A 19,099-nucleotide genomic window follows, 5' to 3' on the forward strand; every position below is an offset into this window, starting at 1 on the left:
CTGGTACTCCAATTTAATCAAAGCAGATGTTCTACTTTCAGTGCTTTTTCCAAAATGATGGAAGATGACAATAGTTACTTAGTAATAAAAATAGTTGAGATATATTATCATACTAACACTCATTTTGCTCAGAAGCAGACCTTGCCATAGGAAGCTCTTCTTTTATTTAAACTAGGCCTAATTACTTTAATGGTTTCCTAATTTTGCTTTCCTTGAAGTCACTGCAGAAGCCTAAATTCTTATAAAACGATGTTACTCATTTGCCATCTCCTCTTTTTCCCCCTCCCACAATGAATCTTTTATACTTTACTATAAATATCCCTAATGGATCTATGACAACTGTATCAATCACATTTCCAACACATATCATCAATCCCAGATCTTCCTGGGCAAAGCTTTTCTAGTTTCAAGGCTTACTGTTATTATTTTACTTCTCTTTAGCTCATTCCAAATTAAATGAGCTCTTTAACACCAGTTAGAGATCATAGAAATTTATCTGAGTGACTTTTCTAAATTGCTTTATCATTTGTTTCCAAAACAAACATAAAGTTTGTAACAACATCATCTGAAAATATTTTTTAAAAAATTGCCTTTAATATAATCAGAACCTCTTTGTTCTCGTTCTTGTCACATACCTTGTAATTACCATGTAGTACATTTGCAAAAGAGATTAGGGTCCAGGCAGTGGCCACCCATTTAAGTCACATTATCACCAGACTTAAGGACCTGGCTTGATCCCCTGCACCCCACTTTCAGGGGATATACTTCATGAGCAGTGAAGCAGGTCTACAGCTGTCTAGCTTTTCCTTCCTCTCTCTAACTCCCTATCCTCTTTCAATTTCTCTCTACCCTGTCAAATAAAAAAAAAAGGAAAAAAAGGTACCAAATGGCTTCCAGGAGTAGTGGATTTCTTGCGCCAGCACTGAGCACTGAGATAAACCTGGTGACAAAAAAGAAAGAATAAAAAAGTGATGAAAAGATAAATTGATAAAACATTTACATAATCAGTTGACACTGTATTTAAAGGCATGCAAATAAAATTGTGATTTAGAGGTTTTTTTTCTTAATTAATAGGAGTGTACATAAACACCATCCCTACCACCAAAAAGACTGTGTCCCATCCCCGTCTCCTCCCCCTCCCATTCTGCTCCCTCTCCCCTCCCCCCTACTTCCCCCACTCCCACACACCATGAAGTTGAACATCCACCCTCACCCTCAACCCAGGGATTTTACTTTGGTGCTCTACTACAAATTTAGTCAGATCCTGCTTCGAGTTTCCCAGATCCTGTTTTGAGATTTAGAGTGTTTTCATCCACTATATGTAAGGAAAGAAACCCAAGGCCAGGTAGGACTAGGTATCAAGCCCATGATCCCCACCTACATCATGGAGCGTGGGGGGTGGGGGGTGGGGGGTATTTCATGAGCAATAAACCAGTGCTGCAGGTGTTTCCCATTCTTGATCCCTCTATATCTCCCTCTACCCTCTCAATTTCTCTCTGTCCTATACAAAAAAATAAATAAACATTTTAAAACATTCATAAAAGGAACACACAATCTTTAGTGTAATATATAGGCAAATAAAAAAGAAAATTAGGAAAAAATCTGAGTAAAAGTTATTTTGAGTTTTTTTCACCTAAAATTGTGTCAATACTATTCTTATTTATTTATTTATTTATTTTGTCAATAGTTATTGCTAGAACATGGTGTGTATACAACTCCACCATTCCTGCCCTCCTGGTATCATTTTTTTTCTTTTTTTCCCACTCTTTCTTTCTTTCTCTTTTTTCCTTCCTTCCTTCTTTCCTTCCTTCCTTTCTTTCTTTCTTCCTTTCTTCCATCCTCTCCCCCCCTTTTTCCCAAGGCAAAGAGAAAGAGAGAAGATGGCAGACTATTTTCTTGAAACCAGAACTTTGAGCATGATAATGTATATGCTCTAAAAGATTTGACACTACCTAGCCAGCCAATAACTTTACACAGGCTAATCATGGAAAGATTCAAAGAATTTTTTTATATTTAATCTTTGAAGATTATTCACAAGTTATGGGTTTCTATTAGAACAAAACTTGAAGAAAAGTAGCAAGTCAATGCTTAACTTATTACCAACCAGACAATTTTGGAGATTTAAATATTAAACTGAAATACTAATGTCTTCAATGAATTTTTAGTAACTTATAGTACATTTGATTAAAACACCCCCACTTTTTTTCTAATGCTCACACTTCATCTTATCATTCATATATATACATATATGCATATATATACTTATATGTATATATATATATATATATATATATATATATATATATATACATATTAATGGCTAGGGAGACAGCATAATGATTCTCAAAAGACTTTCATGCCTGAGGGTCTGAGGTCCCAGATTCAATCCCCAGTACCACCATTAGCAGTGCTCTGGTCTCTCTCTTTCTCTTTGTACCTGTTTTTCATTAATAAATAAAAACATTTTAATTACATGAATAATAAAATATATATTATTTGCCAAAATAACATAAAGATTGAGTGAGAATTATACTTACAAATATTTTTGAATTCAGATGTTTGAAGCCCTAATGCTTTCAGATCATGTGAAAGTAGAAACATTATAGTCAGAAATTTTTTAATAATTTTTATTTATAAAAAGGAAACACCGACAAAAACCATAGTATAAGAGGGGTACAATTCCCACCACCAGAACTCCGTATCCCATACCTTCATCTCATAGCTTTCCTATTCTTTATCCCTCTGGGACCATGGACCAAGGGACATTATGGAGTGCAGAAGGTGGAAAGTTTGGCTTCTGTAATTGCTTCCCCGCTAAACATGGGCATTGACAGGTTGATCTATACTCCCAGCCTGTCTCTCTCTTTCTCTGGTGGGAATTTTTAAGGTTTTAAATATTTTCATATATTTTAAAGATGTATTTATTTATTTATGGCATGAAATGGGATAGGAAAGAGAAACTAGAGCATTATTCTGGAATATACAGTTCTAGGGATTGAACTCAGGACCTCATGCCTGAGAGTCTAGTGCCTTACCCACTACACCACACTCTAGGTATCTGATAGTCATTAAGTGGCATGGGAAGTGATTAATGCTCACTACACCAATTACAGTCATTATAAGAATGCAATAAAGAACACATACCAGTGATCCAGGAGGTGGCACAATGGCTAAGGCACTAGACTCTCAAGCATGAAGTTCTGAATTCAATCCCTGGCAGCACATGTACCAGAGTCATGTCTGGTTCTCTCTCTCTCTTTCTTTTTCTCTTTCTCTTTCTCTTTCTCTCTCTCTCTCCTATCTTTCTCATCAATAAATAAATAAAATCTTTTAAAAAATAACGCATGCCATCACTCCTCAATTAAATGAAGATGTGTCTGGCCATCTGGCTGGGACAGTTTTTCTGATGTAAATAAATATGAATATGAATATTAACTGTCTAGAACAGTTAGTTATCAAAAGTGATAAACTTTGTGCAAATGGAAGAGAAAACATTCAAAAGCCCCTTTTATAATATAAAGTATAAAAACAGAATAATTCAAGAATTGTGTTCATTGTAATAAACCAATAGAGATTGACTTATTTCAATATTTTGTTTTGACTATTAATCATACTTTGCCATTAACAAAATGTTTGGTTCTGTAATAATTTAATTGCATATGATTTTCATATGACATTTTATGCATCTTACACTTTAGAAGGCTCTGTTTTTATATACAATAAATAAGGCCAAGCCACTGGGTAATACATATGACAGATCATATGTACATGATTTTGCAGAATATAATAAAAAAGAAAACAAAGTAGAGAAAGATGGAATGATATTCACTGTATGGCAATAAATGCACTTAGAATATGACTGCAATTAGTGATTTGTTTCTATAGAGATGGTGAACAGGGCTGAGACTCTTGGAAAGAGTATTGGGGGGAGGAAGGGAGGCAGGCAGTTGCACACCTGTTAAGGGACACATGTTAGCATACACAAGGACCCGACTTTGAACCCTCTTTTCCCACCTGGAGTGATGCAAGTACTGTAAGTGTTTCTCTGTCTCCTTTCTCCCCTTCCTCTCAATTTCTTTCTGTCCTATTCAAATAAAGAAAAAGAAAATGAAAGAGTACTCAAGGGTGTGCAAGTGTATAATGATTTAGGAAATATCAGTGTTCATCTCTTAAAGTTATACTTAGTGTTGATCTGATAAAGAAAAACTGTTGGAAATGTAACTTTTCAGACCATTATTGTCAAGATTCACTTTTATTGCAGGAAGCACCTGTCTTTCAAACTGAATGTGATACAATATCTTAAAATTATTTAAATCAGTTCCCAAAACATAGTGTTGAATAATTCCAAGTATGCATTTATGTTAGAGTCAACATGAGACCAAATATATTGCTCTAACATTCATATATTTAATGCCAAATAAATTCATGTTTCACCCTGATTTTCTGTGTAAACATTATTTTTTTAAAAAAAAAAATCCCTCAGGCACATCTATCATTGGTTTTCTGTCTTTTCTCTGTGACTTAGTAGCATCTGTTAGTGAAGATTCCCCAGAGAAGACACACTGCTTCCCAGCACTGTGTTATTATTTGCTTGGGTAACAGTACTCTTCAGATGGGCATACCCTTCAAAGTGAGATTAAATTACACTGGCTGCTATAGACTTTACCCATGCCCCCATTCCTTCATAACAGTTGCTCATACAAATTTGAATATTATAGCAAAGTTCAACATGCAGTTGTGCAAGAGAAGTATATGACAAATTATAAATTCTGTATTTTATTTGAAAGCTTCACCATAAATTCTTTACTGGTGACATGGAAAGAGCAATTAACTATCACTCTGTTTAAGATAAAAATTTTAGAAATCACCAGAAAAGGCAGAAAGTGCTGTATATTGCACAGAAAAAGATGTATAAAAGAGATGGGTGGGAAAATAGATTTGGGAAAGAAAGGTGGAAAGTAGATCATGTGTTGCATTTTATGGCTATTTCCAGTGCAGTACTTTATAAGGAGTTATTGATACACCCATAGATATAGACATAACTTCATATACAGCTTCATGTATACACATCACTTTTCATACACTCACATACATGTATATGCATGCGTATGATGAATTATATCCCTGCCTATGTAGATACACAGACATACATTTGATATCCTGACTCTTTTTTTCTAACATTAAATCATAAGAGAATTTTCTCCTGGATTTTCTTTTTCTCTCATTTTCATACATGAATTAATTTATTGTTTTATAAGAAAACCTTATTTTTCTAATAGTTGCAAAGTTTCAATTTTAGATTAAAAGATGAATAGCTTTAAATTTTTAAAACCTGAGTCATTTCAGGAGGTTAGTAATGTCTTTAAGGAAAGGAACATGAAAATGGGAATAACTAGGTAAAGGAGAAAATTGGGGTGAGTCAACTGAGTGCCAAGCAGTGCATGGTTCAGACTGATGCAAATCCCGTAGGTTATTCTAGGAGAACTTGATGGTGTTCTAGAAGGTAAAGGGAAAAATAAAGTCATGGATTCACCTAATCAGACAAGTGACAGGTGTGGGAAGAAAGAGACAAGTCATGACAGAATATAGAAATACTTCACATGAACTACAGTAGTTCAGAACTCTGGCTAGAAGAAGAGAAACACAATGAAGGCAATGATATTATAAGCAGAAAAAAATTTTCTTGAGTGAAAATCCACAGACTGAGTTGAGTTGAGTGAAAATCTACACACATTATCTCATAGAATAGATAGTAAATTATAGAATGCATTTTCTTTAAAGTGGCTCAAATCAAACATTAAATATAAAATATAAAGGCTTAGATACCTTTAATATGATGTTTCTTAAGCAGTAACAAAGAAATCTGTATTTTTTTTAGACTGTTTGATTATAGGCACAAAGGCTTCTAGCAATTTTATGAGTTATTTGAATATAAAGACCAGATGTATTCATGTTGCTGCCTTTTTGAGTATCTTATAAAATACAGATAAATATTGAGTATCATATGCATTATTAAAGTCCCAATGGGATGTAAGGCAATTAAACTGAACATCTAATTTTAAATCATTAATATTTAAAGTGCCAAAAATACCTAACGTTTTTAATGTTTCAGTCAACCTTACAATCTTGAATAAAACACACTTATTTAAACAAGTTCAGATTATAACAACATATCAAAATTTCCTTATTATAAATGTCTGATACAGGAATTATTAAAAAAATGTAAGTGTATCTTTTGGCATTTAGAAAATATTATCAAGTACAGTGGTGGTTGTATATAAGAGATTATAACTCCTAGATGATACTATTCTATAAGTGTGAGCCACATGAACATTTTATCCTTGATTTACTAAGTGATAATGTTTTAGCATCATAACATATATATGCTTTCTGACAAAGTCAAGTGGAATCAGAGTATGTTACCTTTGGAAGCAATGCATTATTTGAACTTTATAATGAATGTTTAAGTTTCCAGTGTTCAATAGCCACAGAAGGATAGTTAATCTCATGTGCCATGAGGCTGGTACTTCTAACTAGTGCCGTTGAACACAAGAAGAACAGATCTGATACAGGAAAAAGCAATGAAAATATATACACAGACAGGAAATTTTTTGGTATAATCCTTACTAACAGTTTATTACTTCTATTGTGTCCATCTATGTAAATGGAATTTTGTGTTTCAGAAAGATAGGATCTAAAAATAAACAATCTTGAATTCAGGATGATAAAATATAAAATAAAGTTGACACCAATACAGTAAGTTATTTAAAAGTGTAACATTTGGGGCAGGCAGATGTGGTTTCCAGTATTTTCCCTGCCAATTAATTTCTTTGTGAACTTGAGAAAATTATTTACTGTCTCCAAGATGTTTAATGGTAAATGAGGATAATAATAGCTCCTTTTGTTATTGGGTTGTTTTCTGATTTAATGGTTACAACTATATAGTGAATTTAAATGCTTAATATGGTGTTTGGCACTTGGCAAACATGCAATAACTATTAACTAAATTGGTACTTACTTTCAAAGGTAATTTAAATGTTTTTTAATTTATTTGTGTACACTTTTATCAAACACAGTTACATTCAAATAGCAAGAAATATAAATGTACGGCAAATTATAAATGGTATTAGAATATTGGTAGATTCATAAGTATCTTTCTTAGTTGATTTATATATAGATGGCTATCTTGCTTTCATTTAGATAACATGCTGCATATGATTGATATTTAGAGGGTAATGCTTTTCAAACAGTTTTATACACACATTTTCATGTAGACATATTTGTGTATCCATCATGTATATATGCTGCTTCTGATATACATATATGATTATGTATGTTTATGATCAAAACGTTTCTCATTCTATTATGATCTTAGTATCATAAACCAAGTGCTTAGTTATTTAATAACTCCTAAACCTCCATGCTTAATACAGTGCTTAATATACTACAGACAAAATATAAATATTATGGAGAGAATGTGCATTAATCATTCTTAATTTTTTATCTTTTAAATAATATATTGATTCAAATCTAACATATATGTCTAATAGTTGCTTTTTTCTCACAGTAAATAGTCTTTATTCTTAAGTTCCCAAAATGGCTTTCTACTGCTCACAGATATATCTTTCTACATATTATGAATATAATTTTTAAGAAGTGAAAAAATTTAAAATTCATTGCTGCTAAATGTTATCTTATAGTACACAATAACTTAAGATAGCCTTCAATTCAGAAATTGGTGCTTAATTTTTTCTCCATTTTTCCTAATTTATTGGGGGCTAATGGTTTATAATCTATTTTTGATGCATATATGCAATCTCTCATTTCCCAGTGAGAGGGATCTACAAGACAATCTCCCTCAACCTATGGTCTTTTCCATTATTATGCTTCAGGGCCCCAGGGCCCTTCTATACAAATCCTTTCTCTCTTTCCTCAGAGTTCTTTGCTTTGGTGCAATACACTACACGACACTACACCAAATCCAAGTCCAAATCTAAGCTTATGTTTTCCCTTACTGTTTGTTTATTTGTTGGTTTATTTTTTGCCTCCAGGGTTATCAATGGGACTAGGTGCCTACACTACAAAGTCATTGTTCTCAAAGGCTGTTTTTTCTCTCCTTTTTTTTTTTTTAATGTATTCCTTAGGAAAATTGAGAAGGAAGGGAGAGATAGCAAGATAGACACTGGCAGACCTGTTTAACCGCTAGTGAAGCATCTTCCTTGCATGTGGGGACTGGGAACTCGAACCCAGATCCTTGTGCTGGTCTATGTGCATGGTACTATATGTGCTTAGTGGAGTGTTCCACCACCCAGCCCCGTTTCCATCACTGTTCTTAATTTCCATCTATGAGAGACCATTCAGTATTCATCCTTCTATTTCTTACTTATGTCACTCAACATTCATTACTTCTTAATTATACTAATTTTTTTCTGATGATTGGAGATATCATTGAATGCATGATAACCTTGTTAACAAGTCATGTAAAAGAAATTCCTCTTCTTGGTTTTGGAGATCCTCTATTTTTTTTAATATTTATTTCCTTTTGTTGCCCTTATTTTATTGTTGTAGTTATTATTATTGATGTTGTCATTGTTGGATAGGACAGAGAGAAATGGAGAAAGGAGGGGAAGACAGAGAAGGGGAGAAAAAGACAGACACCTGCAGACTTGCTTCGCCGCTTGTGAAGCGACTCCCCTGCAGGTGAGGGGAGCCGGGGGCTGGAACCTGGCGCTCGGGATCCTTACACCCGTCCTCGCGCTTTGTGTGTTTAACCCGCTGCGCTACCTCCAGAGTCTCTATCCTATGCTTTTTTTTTTTTTTTAATATAATTTGCCCTCTTGATCTCCCATTCAATCTCAGTTTCTCTCTGTCTCTACCAAAAATAGAATAAATAAATAGATAATTGCTGCTGGGAGCAGTGGACACGTTATGTAGGCATCAAACAGCAGAGATAACCCCAGTGGAAATAACAACAACAGTAATAGTTTTATAGTGTTTCTGGCACTTTATGCATTACCAGATAGAACTTATTCGGTTTACATTGATTTCATTTTCAGTAGGCTTAGTGTTACTTAATACTTGCCTTCCACCTGCAAATTCTATTTTATGCCTTTACTTGAAGATGCTATAGAAATAATCTTACCAATTCTTTCTTATCTCTTCCAGCTTCTAAGCACTGGTAAAATTCCCTTAGTTTTAGTCAGAGAGTTTCTCAAGACCTCAAATTTTCATTTGTTTCTTCTTTTTTTTTTATGGTTAATTGTTTATAAATGGCCCCATGCTTTGCAGAAACTAAAAATGTCCATTAAAAAAGGAATTTAGACAAAAATGCTCAAAAAATTCTCAAAATATGTCACTTTCATTTTACAACTAAGATAAATATTAGTTGTTAGTTAAATGTTGCATATTGATCTTTCTAAAAAATCTATGAACATGAAGATGTCCTCATTATCACAAGTATTGCCATTAATATGCTAGAAATATCAACACACAGTTCTGATTTTAAAAGAGTCAAGATAGATTGACATGAATTTCTGGAGATAGTCTAAGTTGAAAACCACACAGTAAGTAGTCTAATGAAAGGTGACATTGTTAAAGTTTTTATAAGATTTAATACATATATATATATATATATATTCATATATATATATATATATATCAAGATTTGGTACTATATCTACTGTGTAACAACACTGCACTATGAACTATGTGATTTCATTGTTTTGATCAAATTTATAAATTTTTCATATTTTAGTTCAGTTTAGAACCATATTATATTTAAAATAAGAAAGTGTAGGTTTCATACAATCCTTGACCCAACTGGGAAACAAACAATTGTACCTTTATTTATTAAGAAAGATGGGTAGAGGGTAGATAGTATAATGGTTATGCAAACAGACTCTCATGCCTGAGGCTCCAAAGTCCCAGGTTCAGTCCCCTGCACCACCATAAGCCAGAGCTGAACAGTGCTCCCGTTAAAAAATAAACAACAACAACAACAAAAAGATATGGGGTGCCTGAGGCTCCAAGTCCCTGGTTCAGTCCCCTGCATCACCGTAAGCCAGAGCTGATCACTTTTCTGGTAAAAAAAAAAAAAAAAAAAAAAAAAAAGGAAGAAAGAAAGAAAGATAAGGGGTAAGTTATTCCTAGTATGAAGATATACCATTTCCAAGTCAAAACATAAAAAAGAGAAAGGAAGGGAGGGAGGGAGAAAAAGATAGTATTCATTACATTATAAACTGGACACAGACTGTGTGGTAAATAACTACTTAAAATCTCAGCATAAATACTAGTGAAACAGTTCACCTGAATGGTGTTCTGCTTTGCCATGTGATTCAGGGTATAAGCCTAGCCCACACCAAAATGCAGGAAACTTAAGTGCTGTGGTCTCTCACTCACTCTGCTTTCTCTGTCACTATGTAAAAGAAACAAACAGGAAAGTAAGTTCTCAACATAAGAAAAAATAAAATATCATTTCAATAAAACAGAAAAATAGAATCAGTGAGAAGTAGACATAATCAAGAATTTGCAAAACATGAATATTTATTCAATACAACTTTTCCCAGTGGATAAAATCTCCTGAGAATCCAAAAGACATGATCAGAGTATCTCTTTTCCCCTATTCTTTTAATCCTATGTGCATGTCATTATAAGGTGTAGGTCTCAATTCAAGTGGATGGTGAGTGGCCAGGGGCAGTGTGTCCTCCTCAGCACTTTTAAGGCTGAGTCAGGATTTACTTATTTTTTTCCCTATGGTCATAATTTTACAGATCTACAGTTAATAGATCTACAGCTGTGGCTGCTGACCAACTGCTGCCGACAGCAATTTTTGTTTCCTAATCGGGAAATATCTATATCTTTTTTTGAACAAATTTTCTACTTGGCATTTAGTCCATGGAGGAGGGGGAGAGACTGTTTTCCTAGATGTTCTTTACCTCCTTAGTCAGATGACTTTCCTCATATCTACTCTGATACAGTATATGTTTTGATTCCCCTGACTTTATCCAGAATGCTCACTCTTAAATGCTTTCTTTACTTTAAAATCTTGCCCTTTCTTAGATACTACAATCCTGCCAATAAGTTAATCCTCTTATGGCCCCTTTCTTCCAACCTCTTCCCCTTAGTTCACCTCAAAAACTACATGCTCTGCAAGTTTCCCTGTAATCATATGCAAATTTCATGTTAAACCTATCATTAAGTTTAGACAGAGGGCATAAAAAAAGGTAAGGAAAGATCATGATTTAGCAGGGGAAAATGACAAACATTATTATTAGATATCAACTTAAAAAGTCATGGTAAAATATAAGCATCTGATTTAATGGTACTTATGAAAGGAGCCTTATTTGAATATGGCACTTAGAGGAAAAAACTAGTTATAAGGAAGAACTCCCTGTTAAAAGTTGAACATACATAAGAGAAATGAAAATGCAATTCAAGGGGAAAGGACAGTATCATCAAAGGGTGGGGGTTACAAACTGCATATAATATGGTAATACAGTGTAAGGGAGTGTGTATGGGGAGGGGATTAACACTGAATATCTTAACATCTCAGAGATTTAATTTACTTTCCTATAGGAAAATGCGAGGTACATAAGAAACAAGGAAAAAGGGTAAGGACACAGGTGAAACTTAGTTTAGGCCTCTGTTTTTAGCAAGGCCAAGGACCATGGGTGGGGACTGGTTATATGGGGATAATGGAATGGAGTTGATATTGGAGACCCAGTGGATGGTAGAGCAGGACTTAAGTTGGTGGTAGTAGAGTGCAGACACCCATCATGGAAGGATAAGAACTTGTCTTGAAATAGGAAAGCATTATTTCCCTAATACAACAATAAAAAGAAAACTGACCAAATTTATAACTGATGTACATTATATAAACAATGCCGAATACTGAATTTGAGAGTCGGGCGGTAGCGCAGCGGGTTAAGCGCATATGGCGCAAAGCGCAAGGACCTGCGTAAGGATCCTGGTTTGAGCCCCTTGCTCCCCACTTGCAGGGGAGTCGCTTCACAGGCAGTAAAGTAGGCCTGCAGGGGTTTTTCTCTCCCCCTCTCTGTCTTCCCTTCCTCCCTCCATTTCTCTTTGTCCTGTCCAACAACAATGACATCAATAACAACAACAATAAAAAACAAGGGCAACAAAATGGAATATTTTTTTTAAAAAAGATGATTGAAGTCGACAATATAACAACAAAATGCCAAAAAAATAATAATGCAGTTGGACCCTAAGCTTATGCCATATATTAAAAAAAAAAAAAAACTAACTGAAAAGTAGTTTGAAGAACTAAATGAAAGAGTTACAGTTATAAAGAAAATATAGGCAGGAAACTGAATTAGAATTTAGAAATAGCTTCTTAGATAAGACACAAAAAGCAGAGTAACAAAATAAAAGAAAAATCAAACTACATCAACATTATCGTATGCATCAGATGACAGTATCCATCAGATCAAAAGATAACTCATGAAATAGGGAGACATTTGTGAAACATACACATAATAAGCAAATATAAATATACAGTTAAGAATTAACTCTGAAAAATCCAACTAAAAGTAAACATAGGTTTGTATACACATTTCTCCAAAGACAATATGTACTTCACCAGTAAATATATTGATAGTTGGCAGGAATGTACATTGGTATAGCTTATTCAATGAAAAAGCATAATGTTTCCTCAAAGCATTAAAAGTAGAATTATTGTATGATTCCTTACTGTGACTTTTTGACATATTCCCTAAAGAACTGGGAGTAGAAACACATAAGCATATATTTATACAATAATGCTTTACTTACAGTATTATTATGCTATTCATAGCCTATAACCAAAAGGTGAAGCTAATCATGTATCCACCAATAAGTGAATGAATAATCAAACTATTATATATAAACAATGGAGTCTTAGTCTCCTTTAAGAAGTTAGAGATTTTGATGCATTCTAAGCATGAGTAAACTTTGAGTATGCTATAATAAATGAAATATAGTAGTCATAAAGTAACAAATATATGATCTCATGAGTTCTCTAGAGTAGTCAGATTCACAGTGACAGAAAGTAGAATGGTGATCGGGGGTAGAGGAAAAAAGGAGTTGTAGAGAGTTACTGTTTGATGATTACAGTACTTGCTCTAGGAAAGGTGACTATAGAATAATGTGAATGGACTTAGCCTAAGTAAACTGCATGTATAAAACTGGTGGGTAAATAGCAAATTTTGTATGGTGTATATTTTACCACCATTAAGAAACTAAACCAGTGGACTAATATGCAAAGTAGCATCAAGATTCAGAGAGAATGACTTTAGAAACAGTAAAATGATAGAGCTATAGCATATGAGGAAAGAGAAGTTTAAATGAAAGTAACTAATGCTAATCAGTTCTATATTACTTGCCTCCTTACAAAGTCTCAGCAGTATTTGTCTATATGTAGCAGAGAGAGTAAGTCTCTTTCATATGGAAAGATCTGAAGACCTGAGGAATCAAAATGATTCATTTTGACTAAAACATAGGTATCTCCAAAGCAGCTCATCTTTCATTAGACACTCTAAATGACTCAAAATCACACTGAAGTTTTAGAACCATGGAATTGAGAAAGAGAGAGAGACAGACTAGAAAAAACAATTTAGATATATTGGAGAATGCCAACAGTGAGGGGAAGTAGGAAAAGTGATACTTAAAACGAAGAGAGAAAAAATTATCAAGTAGATGCAAATGAACCATAGACATGTTCATGAAATATGAATGCAACAGTCATTAGATAAAGATTATTTTATCTTTGTATGAGAGAGAGATGAGCATGTTTATAGACTGAAAGCAGAAACCTACTATAAAGAGTGATTCATTGAAGGGTAAGGAGAAATAAAATAATAGGATAACAGACAAGGAACTAACACATGATAATATTGGACTAGATGGGGCTATTTAAATAAAACAAAATTCAATTCAGTCAAATCTTTTCATCAGATGTATCAAGTCCCAAATTGTTCCAGTCAAAAATGGAAACCTTTCAACTCACCATTGCTTTCATTCTCAAGACACAATGATAACACATATGCACATTTTGCTTTAGGTTTTTAGATAGATGTTTAGAAGTTTAAAATACTAACATCTAATCATATCAGAGTTTGCTACCTTTCTCTGTCTCAGTTTGTGGTTCAGATAGAAACCTGGAAAAATTTACATTCCACTTTTAATTTTACTGCTTCTCCAGGATGAAGCACATCTATACATGCACATAGAAAAAGAGCAGTGCATTCATGGCTCTTCTCCAAGTGAAGAGTTAAAGTAGGGAGAGCTGGCCAAAGCACAGCTATTACATCAGGATCTCCTACGAGAAATCATAAGGTCCTTGCAGAGAGAACTTTATTTTCAGAAGCTGAATCCTGATCCCACTGTTATTTCATTTGCAGTACACAAGTTGCATAAGAGATTAAGAATTGCTCAGGGTAAAATGCAAAGAAAAAAAATCTCACCTCTAGTACCATAAACAAATTATACTATGGTGTGTCCATTTTCTCTTTCATAAAAGGAACAGTTGAAGTTAGGATGAATCCAATTCAGACTATAAAATAAGACGCCACGAAATTCATTTCTGCGAATCTGATGCAGAAATTCTATTAATAGAAAAATAAGGATTATGTCACCTAAATTCTTATGCTGAATGAAACGGTTAAATTGAAGTCTCAAAAGGACACTGATGGATGATGCTACCCCAAGGTTGTATATTAACATTTTTGACAGTCTTAAAGAAATTTCTTCCATATGAAAAATGAGATAACTACTCAGGCTACTACTACATGTTGACAACTGGTAGATTCAAGTTTAACTAATTACTACTGCAAGAGGGAAAATGATACTGCATTTTCCATTAGAACACACAAACATATAAAAGAAAACAATAGTGGCTTATCCAATTGGCCTTGGTATGGTATTGAACAGGTTTAAAATATTTCCTACTCACTGGGACATGCTTATTTACAAATTTGCCTTTCCACATCCTTGGGTAGGACATGCAAACATGAGCTTTGTGTCTTTACTAACTTTTAAGACGACAAGCATATCAAAGAGTTATTTTTAGTATTTACTATGCTAGTCTGAAATTCAAAGTGATGGACTATTTCAGTTAATAATTATGTACATAAGGGTATGGGAAAAAAAACAGCATCATATAGTATTATTACTTACCAGTCTTCATTCTGTCTTTGGAAAAGTTCTACTATCCAGTAAAATCCAAAGGTTTTTGTTGTTGTTTATAAGCTAATCAGGAAATTAGAGCGGTGAGAGGAATTTTACTGACATACACATTTGAATAATAAAAATTATTTCCTAAAGTATCTCCCTCCAAAAAAAGTTATATTTAAAAAAATTATTTAATTTTTTATTTATAAAAAGGAAACACTGACATAGAATAAGAGGGGTACAGCTTCACACAATTCCCACCATCAGAACTCTGTATCCCATCCCCTCCCCTGATAGCTTTCCTACTCTTTAACCCTCTGGGAGTATGGACCAGAGCTCCAGGACAAATTGGTGGTGTTGTCAGTCCAGGGAAGTCTGGTTGGCATCATACTAGCATCTGGAATCTGATGGTTGAAAAGAGAGTTAACATACAAAGCCAAACAAATTGTTGAACAATCTTGGGCCTAAAGGCTGGAATAGTGCAGATGAAGAGTTGGGAGGCTCTTCATTTTGTAGATATCTAGTAGGCATATTTTAGTTATATTCCAAAGGGATGTGGCTATACTAGTGTTGTTTTTTTTTTTTCTTTTTCTTTTTTTTTTTTTTTTGCCTGAGCTTAAAATCTGATATGCCGGTGCATCCTAATTATTATCTGGGGAGGTGGTGTTATGGCTAGAAGGACCAGAAAACTGGCTCAGGGAAGAGAATAACTCCCAAATATGGGAAAGGTGTATAAATATTGTTGACTGTAAACCCCATCAATTTGATGTTATCTGGGGCTCAGATTCAGCTTAGGACCCTATGTGACCTCTGCATCCTTGTAGATCTGAGCTCACATTCTGTGGTCATAAATAGGGACCTTCCAATCTGCCCCAATAATAGGACCCATCTTCCTCAGGTGTAGCATAGAGTATGTTGTCCACCCTCCGTTCAGAGGATGGAACATTCTCTACCATTGCTGATCCAAGTTGAGGGCAAGATCCTATGGGGGCCCACAAACGGGTCTATTGTGTTGTTCCTGCTAGGAATCACCTTTAACAGTGGAGAGAGGGATTTATTCAAGGTCTAGGCCCATCATGTCTGTTTGGGAATAGAGCCCCAGCTGATGGGGTGGACTGATAGTGACTAAGGAGTCATCATTAAAGTATGCCAGTCTCTTGCCCTTATTCAGCTTTTGCAGCCCTTGCTTTGCTAAGGTTAGCTTTGGAGTGAGTGAGAGAACTGTAATAGGAAGTAGGTGAGGAGGGTATCTATTTCATTATGAGCTTTATACTATTTCATTATGAACTTTATACTGAGTCATGATAGACTATTGTGTATTTTTGCTTTCAGGTATATATTTTGCTCTAATTTATGGATACATATGAACATATGCTCTATCTTACAGGACCTGGTCTACATCTAGGTTTTGGGATTTTGTTAGGAAGTAAACCTCCTGGAATGGAATTTGAGAATACTATGCAAGGAAAGGTCTCACCTGAGTAATGAGAGTGAAGGGTTGACATTCCATGCCTGACGTCTCTGGACACAGTCTGAAAAAACAAAGTCATCTTATTGCATTTATATATGACTAGTTTCTTTTCTTCATTCACTATATTAACTAGGAAACTATTTTGAACATTTCATTGCTACCAGATTCATATTGGAATGCTAGGGATGTAAGTTAGACAAAAATAAAATAAAAACCAAACCAAAAAAATAAACTTACTTTATGTTCATATAATTTCAGTTCTAGCAAATGTCAGTTATTGACAATTATTTCTCTCTATATTTTTTTATTAAACTTTTCCTCATTTTCTTTTTTGTTCTTTTTCTGTTTTATATCAAATACCCAAGTGGTGTTCTTTTCTCCAATATTTGACCTTTTTTTTTCTTGACAGCCTGTTCTCTTCTACTAGGGTTATTTTTATTTAAGAAAATGTTAACTATATCAGAAACCTACCCAAAGCCATCTTAATTCTGCTGTTGTTTTGTAGCTATATTCTGCTTCAAATCAGACTGAAAAACCATATAAAATTCTCTAGTTTACTCATAATATAGAAATCATAGATGTTCATGTTATTATTAGTTAGAAATCCATTCAAAACCAAACTCAGTTATTAGAGTAGATAGACTTATATATGAATACTAAGTCATTAGATAGTAAAGATGATCAAAGCTTCCTAACTAGGAATGTCCAAGACCCTCAAGGACTGTAGAGGTCAAGTTTAGCAAATGCTTAATAGCACAGCAGTTGTTTTAAGATTAAAGCAACATTTAAACAATCTCAGCAACATAGCACTCTTTAGAATTACATGCATTCACCCGAACAGTAAGAGTATAAGTTGTCATTTGTCTGCAATATGCTCGGCATGCATGCACAGAGATACAGGGCTGGTAAAAGAAATGCTAGCTAGAAGAAGCATTACCAATGCTTTCTCTTTACACTTGTTCATTTTATATGAACTCCATTTTATTACCAATGACTTCACCTTGTACCTGTCCAAGGAATCTTTGAGTCTGGAGGAAGCAAGAGTCTTAGACAGTGTTCCTGAGAATAGAGTAAGGAGAGAGAAAATTTCATATGCAATAACAATGCTGTGCTTGTGTTCAAGAAACACTCATAGCTTTCAGTAAGTAAAAGTAAGATATCTGAGTGATCAATTTATTGAAATAATAAATATTTAAAGTCCTAAATAATTTGCAGTTTTAGGTAATAGCCACTTACAGTACAAATGTCACTAATTTTAGCTTAGGGCAGCAAAATCACAGAAGAAGCCAGTACAAAAATGAATTACTTTTACATGATACATAATAAAACTTTAAGTTGCATATGTTGTGTTTACATTATTTCCAAAAATATAACTCCAAACATCAAATGAATAAATAATAATAATAATAAATTAATATTAAATAATTGAGTATATTGAATAAATAATAAAATTGCCCATTTAATTTTCTGCACACAAACATATACTTTAGCATGTATGAGTAAGTAAATTAAAATTAATCTGTATTTTCAAAATAACATTCCAATTTTTAAATAATTTTTAATTTTTTTCCAATTTTTAAATTTTTAAATAGACATTTGGATCATTGTGTAACCTTGTAATGAAACAGCCATAAAGTAAACATATTTTTATAGAAGAGGAAAATTAAAGTAGTATATAGCAAGTGAGAACAGAGATACAAAACAGAATCAAAATGTTCCATATCATATTCATTGATTTATTATCCAAAGTACCATATTTTCATAAAGTAAAACAAGTAATAACCTGAAATTATAGAATGGAAACTTTTAGATAATTTAAACATTAAATTAAACATTTTTTCCTTTAAAGAACTAAAGAAAATTAAAAGTATGCAAATAAAAAATTGTTCCAGGAAAGACTGTAAGAAAAATACACCTTTAACACATCAGATAATATGTCATCTCAAACAAGGCAGATCAAATAGTTAAGGGAGCTTAGTTTACAGCTAGAGGTCAAAATACCACCTGACTTCATTTTTTCCTTCATCTCAGCTGAATGACATCTGATTTTTTAAACATTTTTTTTAAAAAGTAAAATGGAACTTAAAAAAAACTACCCTCTGAAATATTGATGATTTTGGCAGTGAAAGTTGAAGACAGAAAGACATAGCAAACATCTCATTTACCATCCCTGAAACCAAATAACATGTATATAAGCAGCAAATGAGGATGGGTTTATCACTGCAATATTAGGAAGCCCCACTCTGATTTAAGAACAGAAACAAAGGAGACCATAGATCACAAGTAATTTTGGTTTCATTTTTTTTCTCCCAGTGATTTATGGAATAAAATGATTACTTAAGGGGCTGTGCTGTCTTCCTTCACCCCTTCAATATGCTCTTATATGTGCAGTTTATGCTGAAAATGTTCACAGTGGTTTATAAAATATAAAATAAAAAAACAAATAAAAGAAACAAGAAACAC

The 19,099-nt window shown here is 33.6% G+C and overlaps 1 long non-coding RNA gene across 1 annotated transcript; it reads right to left on the reverse strand.

Moving 5' to 3' along the window:
* Positions 1-264: 264 nt before the first annotated feature.
* Positions 265-15,372, reverse strand: LOC132538718 (uncharacterized). Its single transcript, XR_009550074.1, has 3 exons — positions 15,172-15,372; positions 14,460-14,600; positions 265-940 (listed from the first exon to the last, which is right to left on the reverse strand). It is a non-coding gene; the product is annotated as an uncharacterized LOC132538718 (long non-coding RNA).
* Positions 15,373-19,099: the final 3,727 nt, after the last annotated feature.

This window comes from Erinaceus europaeus, chromosome 5 (assembly GCF_950295315.1).
Source record: "Erinaceus europaeus chromosome 5, mEriEur2.1, whole genome shotgun sequence".
NCBI lineage: Eukaryota > Metazoa > Chordata > Mammalia > Eulipotyphla > Erinaceidae > Erinaceus > Erinaceus europaeus.